Source organism: Dermacentor albipictus, chromosome 5 (genome assembly GCF_038994185.2).
Source record: "Dermacentor albipictus isolate Rhodes 1998 colony chromosome 5, USDA_Dalb.pri_finalv2, whole genome shotgun sequence".
In the NCBI taxonomy this organism is placed as follows: domain Eukaryota; kingdom Metazoa; phylum Arthropoda; class Arachnida; order Ixodida; family Ixodidae; genus Dermacentor; species Dermacentor albipictus.
In genome coordinates this window covers 174,767,900-174,784,265 of record NC_091825.1, presented here as the reverse complement: position 1 = coordinate 174,784,265, position 16,366 = coordinate 174,767,900, and the positions used below count along the sequence as shown (strand labels likewise).

The 16,366-nt window shown below is 43.3% G+C and overlaps 1 long non-coding RNA gene across 2 annotated transcripts in view; it reads right to left on the bottom strand.

The window, feature by feature from the left end:
• Window positions 1–16,366, bottom strand: part of LOC135909217 (uncharacterized) — a 112,539-nt gene that overhangs the window by 65,086 nt on the left and 31,087 nt on the right. Inside the window, exons 1-2 of one of the 2 annotated variants that reach the window (XR_011514743.1) lie at window positions 5,009–5,085; window positions 354–481 (exon numbers count right to left, since the gene is read on the bottom strand). This is a non-coding gene — a long non-coding RNA (uncharacterized lncRNA). Of the gene's footprint in view, window positions 1–353; window positions 482–5,008; window positions 5,086–16,366 lie in introns of those variants that run through there. The other variant, XR_011514744.1, reaches the window with a different exon arrangement.

Below are 16,366 nucleotides of genomic sequence, written 5' to 3'. Positions count from 1 at the left end.
CACTTTTTAGGACATAAGCTCGCATATGATATGCAACGTTGTTTTGCGCATTAAGTTATGTTCATACCGTCGGAAAAGTGCAACGCATTCCAGAATCCCCCAGACAAGGGTCAAGTAATACTTCTCATGTCAAACGTTACGTACATAACGAAGAACACTGCATATTCCTTGTGTCTCTGCATTTGAGTTACTCGTGTGAATGGTGAGAATTACTGTTTTGTTTAACACGCTAAATTCCAAGAACTTTTTTCCTTATTTCTTTTCTAGTCACCAAATACACCTACTCGGCCGTGCCAAAAATTCAATCGCTCAGGTTTAATTACATGTACGCACTATCAGCACTGCCATCTCACCTTGCAGTACTCCTCCAATCACTTTTCTGCCAACGTATTCCTTGCAGCTGCAAGGGTCACCCTTCTGGCTGTGTCACCCACAGCCTGCTGCGAGAGGCAGCCTCTTGTTGATGTAGGTCTTGAAGGCCCTGCATAATTTGGGAAGCACACTAGCTTCTAAGCTGCACGACTAACGAACTGTAACTATGCTGTTTAAGGATAAGCAGCGCAATTAGGGCAGCAATAACAACAGGCAATACAAGTATTCATCTGCATGGAGTTTCATGTTGTACTTGACTGTACATACATTTCATACCTGAAATGTTTTTTTTTTTTCATCAGTGAAACAGGAATACTTCACGTTTTCACTTGAGGAGCATAGACCTTGAAATCGTTATAGAAACGTGCGAAATTGGAAATTACAGTTCCTTTCACAGCCGCACCACTAATGCAGCTCATCGTTTCTTTTATGTGAAGTGAAGTGTTTGCATTGTGCATTTAGCCTTGTAATATATCGACTTCCCACAAAATCCCAGTCCCCAGCAGTCCATAATAGCATGTACAATTCAGGCGCATAGGAAGTTTCTTGGTCTATTTTAATCTTTAATTTCCATACCACTGATACAGACGAACAGCCATTCACGAGTGCTCAGCCAAGAACCACATTACATGATGTCACGCAAGTATTGATTTGGCTTGACTATATGTATCTGTTGTGTGACATGGCATTTGCATAAATACATTTGTCACATTCACCTCATAACAATTTCACTTCGAATTTGTGGAAGTTGTCCGAAATGACTTTGCCATATGAAGCTCTGCCAGTTAACAAAGGTGACATTGGCCCCCTAGAATACACTCCTAGCTTCATACATAGGCAAGCTTTGTTAGCAAGCCACTAGATAATCACACATGCATGACTGAAAGTTTGTGCAATATTTGTTCAAACGTGCAATGAATACATAGCATGCAGGCATGCATTCAGTGTGTTGTTGTAGTTGCCTTCATTCAATTTTTGCTACCTTTTTGTGGGCATCTCCCATGCCTTAGGTTTGTCAACCCACCAGTGACACTACATACCCTCAAAGAGGTCTTCACAGTGACCTTTGTTCTGCTCGCCAGTTAAAATCATTCATGGCTATGTTCTTTATTCATGTATTGCCACATTACTAAATATCCAAACTACGTAAACCCTACAGCATCGAGATGCAGTTTTTATGCACAAGATACGTAGCATTACCATTCAATAACAAGAGTATCCATGAAGTATGCATTCAGTTCGACTTCACCACTCCAACTAAAACTGAAAGCTAAACGTTCTGCTCCTCAGGTGAGTGTGGTTGAAACATGAAGTTGCCTAAGCATGCACGTAACATATAACATAGCCAATAATTACCAAGACTGTTACATTCATTAGCCAGACGTCTCACCCAATTGCATTTTACCGTGTGGCTGCAGGTGATATTTCCCAACTAAACTGCCTTGTCAATACAAATGCTTGGACCTTTGCCAAGCGTCTAGTGATCAACGGGTTTACAGTGGTGCATTAGAGATATCCTGTTGCATACAGTTGATCCTCAAAAAGGAAAGATTGAGGATTGGGTTATCAGATGACATCCACAATGGTGGAAGCAGGCTTGAGCATTTTGGAGCAGCTCATGGAGCAGTAATGCCATTCCGGAGCAGCTTTGGAGCACGAAAGTTATGTTTTGGAGCACAAAAATTGTGTTTTGGAGCATGTTTCTAGAGTAAAGTACTTGTAATAATTGCAACTTCACACTGACATACAAAAAAACGCAAAGAAAATCATTTTATTCCGCATGCAATTTGCTTGTTAGAATTACTTGTTAGATTCCAGCGTGGAATCTATCATTCTAATGCGCTCAAGCACCGCCGGCAATTTGGAATTCACATCAACGAGCAAAACGTTTCCAGTTTCCACTTTGTCCATGTCCTTCGATTTTACTCCTGTGCTGATGAGTTCCTCGGCACTGGTAAGTAATGCCTTCAGGGTGGATAGACGGCACTGCAGGGTGGCCTTTTCCTCTTTCAGCTTTTTTTCTTCACTGCTTTCTGTCAGTGGCTCGTCACGTTTCCGTTTACGTGATTTTGATTCTTCTTCCATTTCAACGCGTTTGCGATAACCACTGTACGACTTTCCAACACACTTCAGGAGATCTCTAGTGATTGGCACCTTTGTGACGTCACCCCCATAACGCTTCAAGTATGCTTTCGTTTGACGAAGGCTTGACACACTTGTTATTGACAAAGAGGCTCCATGGTGAAGCGCCTGCTTGTTTTCGCTGAATCCTCTCTCGCAGTCTGCGTTGCCATGCGGCAAGGAAAGAACAGCCCTTACGAGCCTTCCCAGTCTTGGGTATTTGGGTTCGCCAGTGGGCATTTTTAGTGCAAACACATTAACCCAGTGTTCAACAACATTTGTTGAAACATCCCAGTCAGAAATTTCGCAGCAAAGGTGCAACCACTCATCAGTTAGAGATGATACTTCGCTGGGTGGCATGACCTGTGGCAGGGCATTCGCGATGTAGCGCAGTGACGTTGTGTAGTGGTCTCCTACTACACCAGGCTTCAAAAATCTACTGTGGAACAGCACTTTGTTGTCCAAAGGTAACCTTGAGATGAGGTACTTTGTGCTGGATATATAGAAAGCTCTGGTCTTGACATAGAAAGCCTTTTTCTGAGTTGGTGTCCAAAGCTCCATTTCTTTCTCAGTATCTAAGCCAAGCTCAGGTTTCACTTTCCAGTTAGCTTGCGATTCAACTTGAACATTCTTCAAATGGAAACCAGTTACATCTACAAACGACTCCTGCCGCAAAAAATCTGCCCATCAGCTGTTTGACCACAGCAACTATTTCATCATAAAATAAATGAAGAAGAGGCTCTTTGCTCTGAAACAAGGTTTGAAACTTGTCAAAGAGCTGGGCGGCATTCTGAACAAAAAGGAGTCGTGCTCGGAGCGTGTTGTCAGAAAATGCAGATGCGAGGCGATTGTGCCTTATAGATGAGGATTTTCTTGGTTCTGCAGCCTTGGAAAAGAAAGACTTCAAAGCATCATACAGCTTAAGCACACGCTGTATACTTGGTAATAGTGTCAGCCACCTGCTGCTTACGTGCCGCAGGAACTCCAGCTGTGGCAATCCAAGTTTCTGTTGGAGATCCTTGATGTCCGCATGTCTTGTGATGTCCGCATGTGTTTGTAGAATACTTTGCAGCGGTTTTTTTTTTTCTCGAAAGTTTAGACTGCACACGAGACAGCTAAATACTGCCCAGGGGCGTATTCTCAACATTCCATTTTCTATGTCGGATCCATTTGGTCCTCTGGCACAGGTTGGGTGACGAAGCCGCAGCTTACAAGCATTTGTGGATAGCAACTGGACCGCTGGCTCCTGTGGAGCGAGTGGTAAAATGCCACAAGATCAAATGGATCCAAAATGACCAGTGGAATGTTAAGAGAATACAGCTCCAGCTCACGTGCGGCCTTACACCACCCGGCAGGTAAAAGTACAGTAAAATCTAGCCAATTCAGCCTTCAAGGAAATAGCAACCATGTTAAAATTATCTGAAAGTCCAAATTATCGAATGGCCCTAAAAAAACTGATGAAAACAGTTTGCATCACAGCAGTTTTATAAAATGAACACCTGGAATATTGTTGCAGTAAATTTGAGATGGAAACAAAGTGACCGCGACAATTTTTTGCAGTTTGGTCAAGTTTTTTTTGCTTTTCGCACACTGTCGGGAACGTCGTACAACTGCTCCAGAATCATAAGCGCCTCCGCGGCTCTTTTCGCAGTGTGACGCAGTAGCCGTGGTGCCTATTCACAAATGGCCCCATCACGATTTGAGGATGCTTCACCGCATGAACTCTGATGAGGTGAAGCGTCCTCAAAACCCGGCGGTTTAACATACTCGAAGAGCGGAGAAAGCACGTGGACGCAAGAGAGAGATGCGTAGACGTTAGAACGCCGTGACCTGGCCATCCCAAAGTAAACATACAAAATAAAACTACACGACCCGTGACGCGCAATGTACGAAACGGAGCGACTGGCCGATGCGCACGCCCGGTGGCAGCGGAGGGATGGCTTGAATTTAAGAGATGCAAAACTGAAAATATGCAGCTGATTTATACTTCGGCAGTGGTGGACTACCGATAGACGTCGCGCCTGCCATAGCACACGCGCCTGAGGTGTGCGGGCATCACTGTTCCCTACACAAGTTCGGTGAGGTCTATTAGGTCAATCACTGACGTCGCGGGTGGTACCTCGAAGCGGCCCCGCCATAATTAGCCAGTGCGAACCTTCTCATGTGCGAACTAGCGAGCGTCCGACACCATAGGGTTTGGGACCGCGCTGCTATTTCGAATTATATGAGAAAACGGGGGTCAAATAATCGAGAATTTAGTATGCTCGACAACCTGACCTGATGACAAGCGAGGACCAACAAATACAAGTGGCACTAGCTTGTTTGCTACTGCATACCATATATCACGAAAAATCAAACAATGGCGCCACATTTTCGTCCACTGCAGCTACAAGGCATGACCACCCAGCTTCGCTTTTAGACAATCCCGTCTGCGCTGCCCTCAAGGCTGAGCATTTAAGTTACATAACTGCTATAATGTAGCATTTTCTAGATTCGGTAGCTTCAATACACTTACTTTTGCTCATGTCCAGGCTTGCAGGCGACCCAACGGCAGCAGCTTACAAACACAACACCAAACCATAGAAACCAAACAGCTTCGCACGAAGTATCGGATCGGATCGGATTGGATCAGATCGGCTGGCCCACAGTGAGACTAAAATTACCCATAGGCTTCGCTAAATTTGACGGTAAAACATCGAAGTGGCCGGCGCGGCGGAGTTATGGCGCAAAATTGTGTTTTAGAGCAGGATGGCTTGCACAAGAACATGCATTCGATTTTAATTGCGCATCCAGAGCTACAGTGCAGTAGCAGAAATAGTTCAGTGAATGGGCACGCATTCATATGTGAGAAAGCTCGAAGTAGCACAAAAAACCGCAGCTAAACGGCAGATGTCACAGAGCAGCCAAACAAAGCTACGGAAGCTTTGTTTCGCAATACAGGCTTGCATATGTTGTGTGTTGTGAGGTTGACATTACATAAGAGTGCAGAATGTTTGTAACAATAAGACATATGTTGCAGTGCCTACCCAACAATTTAGCCACACAAAACAATATGTTGGTGTCTCCTTGCAGTGACACAAGCAGCACGGAGATTGAGACCACACACATGCAAGTAGGAGTCGCATTAGGGAAGCACTAGCAAGTTCACATGATGTGCTGTCATTGCGACACCTCACCCAAATGCGGGTGCAAACATCGCGGGACGTCACCATGGCGAAACAGCACTGGATGATACCTATGCAAGAGCAAGGTTGCAGCCAACCTACCACTAGGCATGCAGTCCATTTGAGCAGTATGTGAAACCAGCTGTCATTCTGCTGACCGAGAGGCACCAGCCAGACATGCATGCCTGTGTCGAGTCACACCTGCACCACACCAGATGATCAGTCGCCGAAAAAGTATACAAACGCTGCATTGGCGTGTTTAGGCTGGGCCGAAATTGACACAATAATCACATGCGAATTGCTGCCTGTGCAAAAAACATCGTTTTGTGCCAGTGAAGGCTAGCCATGTTCACTTACAATGTTACTTACATTGTTACTGTTACTTACATGTTACATGTTACTTACACTTACATGTTACCTACAAGTGACAACCACACTATGGGTTCATTAGACTGTCTACACGTATCGCATGCCTGGCTTTGACACAACCTGACTCTTGTGCTCCCAGTGCAATTTCATCCAGTGCTGCTTCACAACACTACCACTTATCCTCACATATTCTTGTCGTGATGGCGGCAGTACATTGTATTAGCAGCAAGGCTGAATGACTGGTGCTGCACGCTAGTAGAGTGAAAGTAGCAGCCTCGCTCTGTCGGTTACATCTCTGCATGTTTTCAGGACAGCAAGTGAGAATGTGACAGCACGGTTTGTTAGGTAGATGTGTAGGAAAGCGCCCAAGTTTGGATGAAAGTATCAGTGCTAGTGGCATTGCATGGCCATGTATTTTGCCGCTTAAGATGACTACACGTTCAGCAAAACTCTGCCTTTCACAGTAACATGTGTAGAAGCATTGCTGACGAAACATTTCTATTGCAGCAAACTGGTGAGTTACAGACGCTGAACCACCAGGTCAGCAGACTAGCTGACACAATGGAACAGCAGCTGAGGCCCATTTCGGAGTTGGCCACAATCATGGCCTCGTTTATAACGAATGGAACCCAAGTTTAGTGTTGATTTATAAATAATGTGTTATCCTTCCATATGTCAGAATTAAAAGTTCTTAAAAATACCAGCATACGTTTGAAGGTTTATTAGTAATGTAGTGTGGCAATCTCATGGTTACAACTGACCGAAGTTTTTTTTCAGCAATTCTTGGAGCAAGTAACATTGGGTGTTGGAGCAGTTTGGAGCAGACAAAATTCTATTTTGGAGCAATTTGGGGTAGAGAAATTTATTTTGAAGCAGTTTGGAGCGGGCCAATGGCAATTATGGTGGAATGGAATGTACAGGGCACTTCGAAACCACAATGAAATATAAAAGACCAACACGAAAAGAACAATAAAGTATGTCAACAGGCAGCATTGCGCATGTTTTTCTGTATAAAGGTAAGAGCATTGGTGGCACTATGATGGAACTATATATTCTGGTGCCAACGCTCATAACTGCAATGTTATTAAATCATGTGGTCCAATCAACGTGGTAACACACTTTCTGGTTCACCATATGTCACTGCAGACGCAGAGAGCCGCGATCAACCCCAGACTGGTGAAAGTTGAAGCTATTCCAATCTGTTTTTATAACAATAGCAATTACATGGACACTGTAGGCACATTTCTGCCGTCAGTGTTGGTGTGATGTTCCAGATAAATTGCAGGGGTGATAACGACATCGCCATGCACTGTATGCTGTAAAGTATGTGCAAGTCAAAGCATGTGAGGATGAGCCAGCGATGCCATTTGGGGAACTCAAGATGTATTCAAATATCATAATTACAACCTCCCAAGTGGCCGCACATGCCCCGACCAGTTGCAGGAAGCGCTGAAAAGTCCACTGTTGCGAGTGCAAAAATTCATGCGAGAGGCACGCTGGCTTGGTGTGCAACATGTGAACGGCTGTAGACTTTTTTTGTGTGTGTGGAATTCGCTCTCTGTTCGCGGCCACTGCCGGAGCACACATATGCCGCAGTCATTGTGGTGTAGCATGGCACAATTTCCTCCAAATTTATGTTTGTGGCACAGTATGGTACAGGAATGTGCCTTTCTGTCAAGATGGTGCAATCGACAAAGGAGTCCCACCCTTGCAATAATCTTGTCAACTACCATGCACTTCCAGTGCTTTTCAAGTGTGGAGAGGTAGTGCACAACTTTGTTGTGGCATTGGTGTATTGAAAAAAGCCTATCTTTAATCTAATTCTTGCACCCTCACTGCCAACACATCATGTATACTTCGTGTAGATTACACAAATATATTCCAAAGCTATAAATTCCATGGTCCGAGCAGCTAAATCCTACGCTCAAGCTGAAAGGAAATAGTAATGAGGTATTGCGCACTCACGCTTGTTCGTAGTACATACTACGAGCATGACATGTCGAAGTAAACCTGTTTGGTCTCCTCAGACGGAGGAGAAATCTCATGTCATATTAACGACTTCCAACACAAATAAATCGCAATGTGTGTCACAATGTAACGTAAGTAGGAAACAATATGGAAGTATTCAACAACAAACTAAAAGAAACACGAGGAATATGGCCAATCGTTGAAGGAGGACAAATTATATGAAAAGAATTGTCGCACAAAACCAAGTGAACAAACACAGTCACAGCAGAGGCGACAGAACATGTCTTCCAGTGCATACAGAACAACAAACTGTTGCCACAAACGTTGCAGTGCATACCTTTACGACTTATGCTATCGAAACCTAAACTGTGTGTAATAAATAATTCACATGGACATAAAGAAGGTGGAAACTACGAATTGGCATATAAAGTGCATGCATTTTTGGTTTCGGTCATGAGTCAACATGACCTTGCAGAAGCACATGGAAATACATGGTAATAAAAAGCTTTTCTTTGTCAGCCATTCCACAAAAATCAGACTTTCTGTCACAGCGATGCGGGTGAGACTTTGAGATACGCTTGATATTGCAACATAGCTCGTAACATAACATTTAAGCAAATGTGGTGACTGGCTAATTCCAAAACGCACCTAAAAACAAAAAGCTTCGTGTGATGCGCCCCACACTGCTTTTTTAAACAATGCTTCGTTTCCGTTGCTTCATTTCCATTGATAAAAAGTTTTACTTTTTAACAGACATAAAGCTAACAGTTCAAGTTCGTACAGGTGTTGGAAACATGCTGCCAATTTAATATTGCACATCACAAAACTTACCGAATGTGCAGCAATCCTGCATACAGTGCACGACATGTTTGAAGATCATTGTTGTGTGTCACTCACGTACATACAAGTGTGTTGTGTTACACATTTCACGTCATGGTGAACCTCTTTCAGTGAAGCTTTCCGAAATTACATGTTAGCGGATTTATTATAACATTTGTCCCTAGGTTACACACAGGTGCCATTTTTCTCGCAAGACCGCAATTTCAATTTTAAACACATTTCATTGTGATTGCTTTGACGGTTAACTCAGGCAAGGCACTTGTACAGTTTGCATGTACTTTAAAAGGAAGCTTAGGTGTTTAAATACATTAGGATGTTTACATATGCAAATGCCATTGACATTAGTGTTACCAGTGGGATGGCATAATTGGCTTAGAAGGTCATTGCTAATTTTAAATTGCGAACCAAAGCCAAAAGGGGTAGCTGCTTCATATAACGTTGGGATGACTCGGAGATGTCACATCCTACACTAACTCAACATAGATACCTACAACGCTTCTTAACACACCACATATGGTGCATGCGCTGAAAAAAATCCAAGCTGATGATATGTCCTGATGTCATGGAGAACTTTTGTAGGTAACTCGAATTAGCCTTCATCGATTGCTCAAACAGAGTTAGCACTGCAGCATCGGTAATTTTTTTTTTTTTTTTGGCCACTGTGCAAGGCAGCTGACATGCCTAATCTCAATGCATTGTGCTCCAGGTAGACGAAGAGAAGCACCAGTTGTGACGTCTCTCAAAATGATGATTGCTGGCCATCGACTCATGGAAAACAGATGTAGCTTCGTCATTTGTAGACAAAGTGGTCGTGTAGTGCGACATCACAAACACGGGGGCGCCTCGTGTAAAGTTACACATCCGTGGGCATGGCCTGGGAGCACGCAACCAATATTTGAAGTTCGTGATAAGTAAAACCAAATGATATTTAGTCACATCGTGCGGCATGAAGAATCAGAGTGTAAAAGAGAATGTATGCTCAAAATTTCTATTTCAAGGTCAGTGGACATCCAAAATTTGCCAAAGTTGCACTTTCAGTGACAATTTTCAGTTGGCCGTGAGGTGGACCTTCCACTTAGATATACGGTGGAGGCTACAAAATGCTTCAACTATTTCAAGAAAAGGAAGTACGCAACACTTTCACATGTTTTGAAAATTCTGCAACATTGAAGGTTAGGAAAATATTACACATTCAGCCTGAAGTAACGCTTTTGTGTTAGAAAGACGCAATCACGTGAGATTAAATCAATAAAAGAATACTGCTCCTCCACATACAGTGAACCAGTGGCGTAGCCAGAAATTCTGTTTGGGGGGGGGGGGGCTCACTTGGAGCTTGGCCTCCTCCTTCAGAGGAAGGTTTAGCTCAGGTTATCATCATCATCAACCTGGCTACGCCAGCTGCAAGGTAAAAGCATCTCCCATACTTCTCCTCTAACTACCCCAGTCATGCGCTAATTATGGCCAACTTGTCCCTGCAAACTTCTTAATTTCATCCGTCCACCTAACTTTCTGCCACCACTTGCTACGCTTCCCTTCTCTTGGAATCCAGTCCGTAACCCTCAATGACCATCGGTTATCTTCACTCCTCATTAAATGCCCCGCCCATGCCCATTTCTTTTTCTTGATTTCAACTAAGATGTCATTAACTCACGTTTGTTCCCTCACCCAATTTCTTATCCCTTAACGTTACACCTATCATTCGTTGCGTCGTCCTCAATTTAAGTAGAACCCTATTCGTAAGACTCCATCCAAGTTTGTGCCCCATACGTGAGTACTGGTAAGACACAGCTGTTATGCACTTAGTTTTACACATGTTACACTTGTTATACATTTAGCTCGGGTGCTCCTATCTAAATACATGTAGAAGGTGAATTTGTTTTTCTCGGCAACCACTGCACCAAATCTGATGAGGTTTGTTGCATGTAAAAGAAAAACTTGAATTCTACTGACTTCTGCTTCGAATTTTTCATTTAGGTTGTCAATTCTTTATTAAAAATTCACCAAAACCACAAATTTTCAAAAATCTAAACTATCAAACTCAGCAATGAACAACAATATCAAAATTATGTGAATTGGACCTAATAGTACATCCATAGCGGACAAAATTTCTATGTTACACGTGAATCTCAAGAAATTTAGCATTATGGAAATACACCTTTCACAGAATCCTTGTACACAATGTAACCAATTCACGTAAGATACCAATTGACATACCAAATTTGTCGACTTTGGCTCTTATAATAGTTGCCGCTCACAGAACCGTGATATCTGTTCTTGATGCAGAGCTATTAGTTTGTAAACGTCGTTCATTCATTCAAATAACTTTATTCAGTGCCCTGCGATTTGGTGGGGTGGGCCTGGACCCCGCCTAGGTTTCAGCCAAGGGTTGTTGGCCCTTGGCAGCTTCCTCGGCTCGCTAGACGGCCCAGAGTTGGTGCTGCAGGTCAGAGCTGAGCAACGCAGGCTCGCAACGCGCGCGGAGGCTGTCGCTGTTTGAGACTGCATCCCCGTTACCCTGCATTACAGCCGTACATTCCCATAGGATATGCTCCAGGGTGGCTTTAGAGTTGCAACGTGTGCACTTGTCAGTTGGGTATAAATCTGGGTGTATTAGGTGCATGATAGCTGGACTTGGATAGGATCTGGTCTGTAACTGCCACCATTCGACAGACTGGTTTTTGCTTAATTTTGGGTGCAGCTGCGGGAATGTACGCCTCTGCAATCTATGGTGTTGTGTAATTTCGTTAAATTTGGCCATTCGATCTTCCCACTCCCACTCATTGGTAGTCAGTGAGGCAGGGCTAACCGAGGCTTGGTTAAATTTTTTTCGCACTTTCGAATTTTTCAAAATATTTTAAACAAAATTCAGGCCCTAAATCGAAATTCCACTTCCAACAGACACTGGAACTTAACTTTCTTTCTCAAATGCAACAAATTTAATTAAAAGTGATCCAGGGGTTATCTCAGAAAAAAGCGTTTCGGCGTTTTACATGTATTTGAATAGGCCACGTCAGAGTTGGGTCCGAGCTAAAGCTTCCTCTTAAAAAATTTCTGCACTGCACTGCACTGCCCTGCCATTGCAAAAGATGCTGCAAACACAGTGTCAAAAGCAGTAAAATATGTATTTTTTCGTAAGAAAATATACTCGTATGTTGCGAAAATTATGCCAAAACTAACTGATATCAATGTTTCCATATTTCTGTTTATTTTATTAGTAAAGAAAATATCACACGAACTTTAGAACTATATCAGTTTGAACCCAGCAAAGCAGTGCATGCCACTGATGTGAAAAATGTGAAGGCCATGAAATGAACAAGTTGAGGACAAATATGGTAATGAAATTTCGTCATTCAACAACCTTGTTTACATTTTTGTACATATGCAACAGCCAGTGAAAAATCTCAATGACGCTGTCATTTATTCCAATGTATTACGCAGGAGCAGATGTCACCGGTTGTGTATCGTTAGTAATTTCACCGAATTTATTGTCCCAACAGAGAGCACCTATATAAAGACGTTCTGCAAAATATACGAGGGCGAGTCAAATGAGTGAGCCAATGTGAATACATAACGGGGTACTTAATTTAAATGTAGTCTCCATGAGCATTTAGACATTTATCCCATTAACTAACGAGTCGGGTGATTCCAGTCTCATAAAACTCCTTAGGTTGCTGCTTCAACAAATCTGCAACTGACTCTTTAACGTCATCATCCGACCAGATCTGTTTCCCTTGAGCTGTTTTTTTCATTTGCCCCAAAATGTGGAAGTCGCAAAACGACAGGTCTCAGCTGTATGGCGGATGTTGCAGCGATGCCCACTTGAACTTTCCCAGTCTTGTATTAACCACAACAGCGACATGGGGACGGGCATTGTGGAAAAATTAAAACTTAAATTAAGGGGTTTTATGGGTCGAAACCAATTTCCAATTATGAGGCACGCCGTAGTGGAAGACTGGAAATTTCGACCACCTGGGGTTCTTTAATGTGCACCTAAATCTAAGTACACACGTGTTTTCGCATTCTGCCCCCATCGAAATACAGCCGCCCTGGCCGGGATTCGATTCTGCGACCTCGTGCTCAACAGCCCAACACCATAGCCAGGTTGTGGAACAAGATGACCCCATTCATCAATTTTCCACGTCGTTTGTTCTTGATTGCGACCGGCAACCGATCCGGCGTTTCACAATAAAGGAAAGGATTGATAGTCTCTCGGGCTTTAGAAAATTCTATCAGTAATGGCCCCTGACGATCCGAAAAAAACATAGTAAACAACACCTTTCCGGCGGAAATGACGGCCTTTGCTTTCTTTGGGGGCGGTGAGTTCAAATGTTTCCACTGTAAGCTTTGCTTTCGTGTTTAAGGCTCGTAGTAGTGGCACCATGGTTCGTCCCCGATCACAAATGCAGGCAAGAAGCCGTCACCCTCATTGTGATACCGGATCAGATGAGTCAAGGCAGTGCAGAACCTTCTTCTAGCAGTGGTTCAAAGTCTTCGGCATCCATTGCACACGCAAAAGCCGAAGACCGAGACATTGATGAACTATGGTGTGAACCCAACCCCGACTGATGTTTGCACGCTCTGCCAGTTCATCTATGTTTATCCTCCGCACTTGTGTTGGGGGTGATTGCACGATGGCTTTGGCGCGGTCTTGGGTTGCCTTTGCAACTTTCACATCCTTTTTGAACCGTTTGCTAAAAAAAAAATTAAATTATGGGGTTTTACGTGCCAAAACCACTTTCTGATTATGAAATTTTGACCACCTGGGGTTCTTTAACGTGCACCTAAATCTAAATACACGGGTGTTTTCGCATTTCGCCCCCATCAGAACCGTTTGCTCCAATGGTTCACAGTGGCCAATGAAATGCAATGTTCAACGTACACAACAGCCATACAGCGAATAATTTCCTTTTGGGAAACGCCTTCAGCTGTCAAAACCTCATCCCATTGTGCAGATAAACTGAAGTGTTGGTGACACAATCAATAGCCTTCTTCCTAATCTGATACGCCTTGTGTATTTCTCGCTCAGCTATCTTGGCACCAGCACAATATCATAACTTCAGGATCGGTTTACACGGGCATACCAAGCAATGAATAGGAAGATGCCCACTGACTTTATTATTGAAAATTCATGCCAACACAAGCATATGTTCACACACCTTCCTGTTACCCGCCGTGGTTGCTCAGTGGCTATGGTGTTAGGCTGCTGAGCACGAGGTCGCGGGATCGAATCCCGGCCGCGGCGGCCGCATTTCGATGGGGGCGAAATGCGAAAACACCCGTGTACTTAGATTTAGGTGCACATTAAAGAACCCCAGGTGGTCGAAATTTCCAGAGTCCTCCACTACGGCGTGCCTCATAATCAGAAAGTGGTTTTGGCACGTAAAACCCCATATATTACACCTTCCTGTTTGGCTTACGTAGACTTCACTGCCTTATAGAGGAATCTGATAGACTACCCCAACACTGCAATATACGTAGGAATTGGGGCGCTTTATTCTGTACCTTTGGGACCTATTTGTATTTCTTCCTATGCACGAGCATAATCCAGCAAGCTGGCCGAAAATGCAAGTTGGCACCTGTCCTTGTATGCTCTCTGTGGTTGTTTGTTTGCGCAGTTATAAAACTGTTTGCAGAACCACTAAGCTTTCACCAACACTACGTATTGAACTAAAACGGAGACTAACCTGCAGTAAGCAGAGAAGCGTTTCTTCTAGCGACATGGCGGCTTTGGATCCGCCATGCCCACAGAAGATGAAATCATGCCAGTCTTCTTTTATAGCAGCACCAAGTCATGACGTTAGACTGAGATACTTGAAAGGGTAGGCCAGTAGAATTGCGTCGCCAGATGACGACAGCGTTGAGAACGAAGGGCCGTTGATCAACTGGTTCTTGCCATCACAAGACACATCAAGTGGCCATGTGCATCCAGAAGCAGCAAAGCCAAGAAAAACCTGAAGTAAGCTAATGGGAACCTGTGCCTGTCAATATGGATCGCTAATGTTTCCGAAGTTGTACCGCATTGCAATAGAGTGGCTCACAATCTAAAGAATGTCGCCATTAGATTCCAAATGCCAGTTGTGTTTCCTGCTCCTCAGAAACTATCAATGTTGTGCAGCCATATTTCTATAGCCCTAGCAAAAATGCCAATAGAATTTTCTATTGGTCCAATAGAGCTGTGCTTTGGGTTCTATAGGTAACTGGTTGGAACTCTATTGGTTTCATTGGAATTCTATTGGTACCCATTGGGTCCAATAGGCGACATCTATTTCTTGCCTATAGGTCCAATAGACTTTGCATTGGTACCAAAAGGGGACAGCTATTTGTCACTTATAGAACCAAAAGATTTGTATTGGCACCAATAGGGTCCAATAGGTACCAGCTATTTGTCACTTATGGGACCAGCAGAAGTTGTATTGGTACCAATAGGGCCCAGTAGAGCTTGTATTGGCACCAATAGGGTCAAACAAATGGCAACTGTTACTTGTCCTATAGAGCCAGTAGAGCTTGTATTGGTACCAATGGGCATCAATAAGTGGCATGTGTTATCAGCGACCTAAAGACTAATGTGGTTGCTATCAGTACCAGCAGTATACTGCTAAGAGTTTTGAGTTACTTGGTTCAAATTTAGCCAGTAGAACATTATTCCCTGTAGAACCGAGAGCTTCATTTGGATCAACCTTAATAAAATGGCAGTTTTGATTCATTCAATAGAAACTGCATGAAATATATATGAATGAGGATTTTTCAAAATGTGGCAGCAATTTTACTAATACTGTACTTGATGCCTTAATCCCTCAGTAACAATTCTCTATTAATTTAACTTGTGCAGATATTCTGCCCAAAATTATGCTTATGCTATAAACTTGTATAAAGTTGAAGAAGATCAAGGTTCACAGGAAGTGAAAGGCTTCAAGTGATCAAGTGGTTGATCAAAGAATGTCGCTGGAGCATATAAATGATGGAATTGTGTTCATCAGGGCAGGAAATGCTTTTCTTGGCAGCTTTCATGCCCATGTAGCCTACTCGCCCTCAATGCAGTAGGAGTAGCTGGTGCACGAGTAGGGCAAGGGAAGTCAAAGTATAAGGGAAAATTAAGGATTATCTATGTTAGCTTCGTTTTGAGTTATTGCCACCTCCAAAAGTGCCAACAGCAGCACTACCAACTGTTCCCCCTATCACGCTTAACACCTCCCACTTTCTTTTTTACACTTTGATTACCCAAGCTTACTTTGTGCATTGGCTTAATCTCTTTCTCACCCATTAAAGGTATGGGGCGATTTACTCATGCCTAAATGCTGCTAAGAAAGCAGTTGCTGCTCAACAGTACATCATCTTGTGAAAGTCACTCAAAATGGCTAAGGCTTGTGGCATTAAGGACATGCTTTTTATACATGCTACAAATATGTGCATTTACACATTACCAGGTTTTTTTAATGGCTGCTGTTTTTATAGTTTCCTCTTTCATCCTTATAAATCTTCCCAAGAACTTGCACAGTGCTTCGGCACCGTGCCTTAAGCAGACTGTTTCCTGT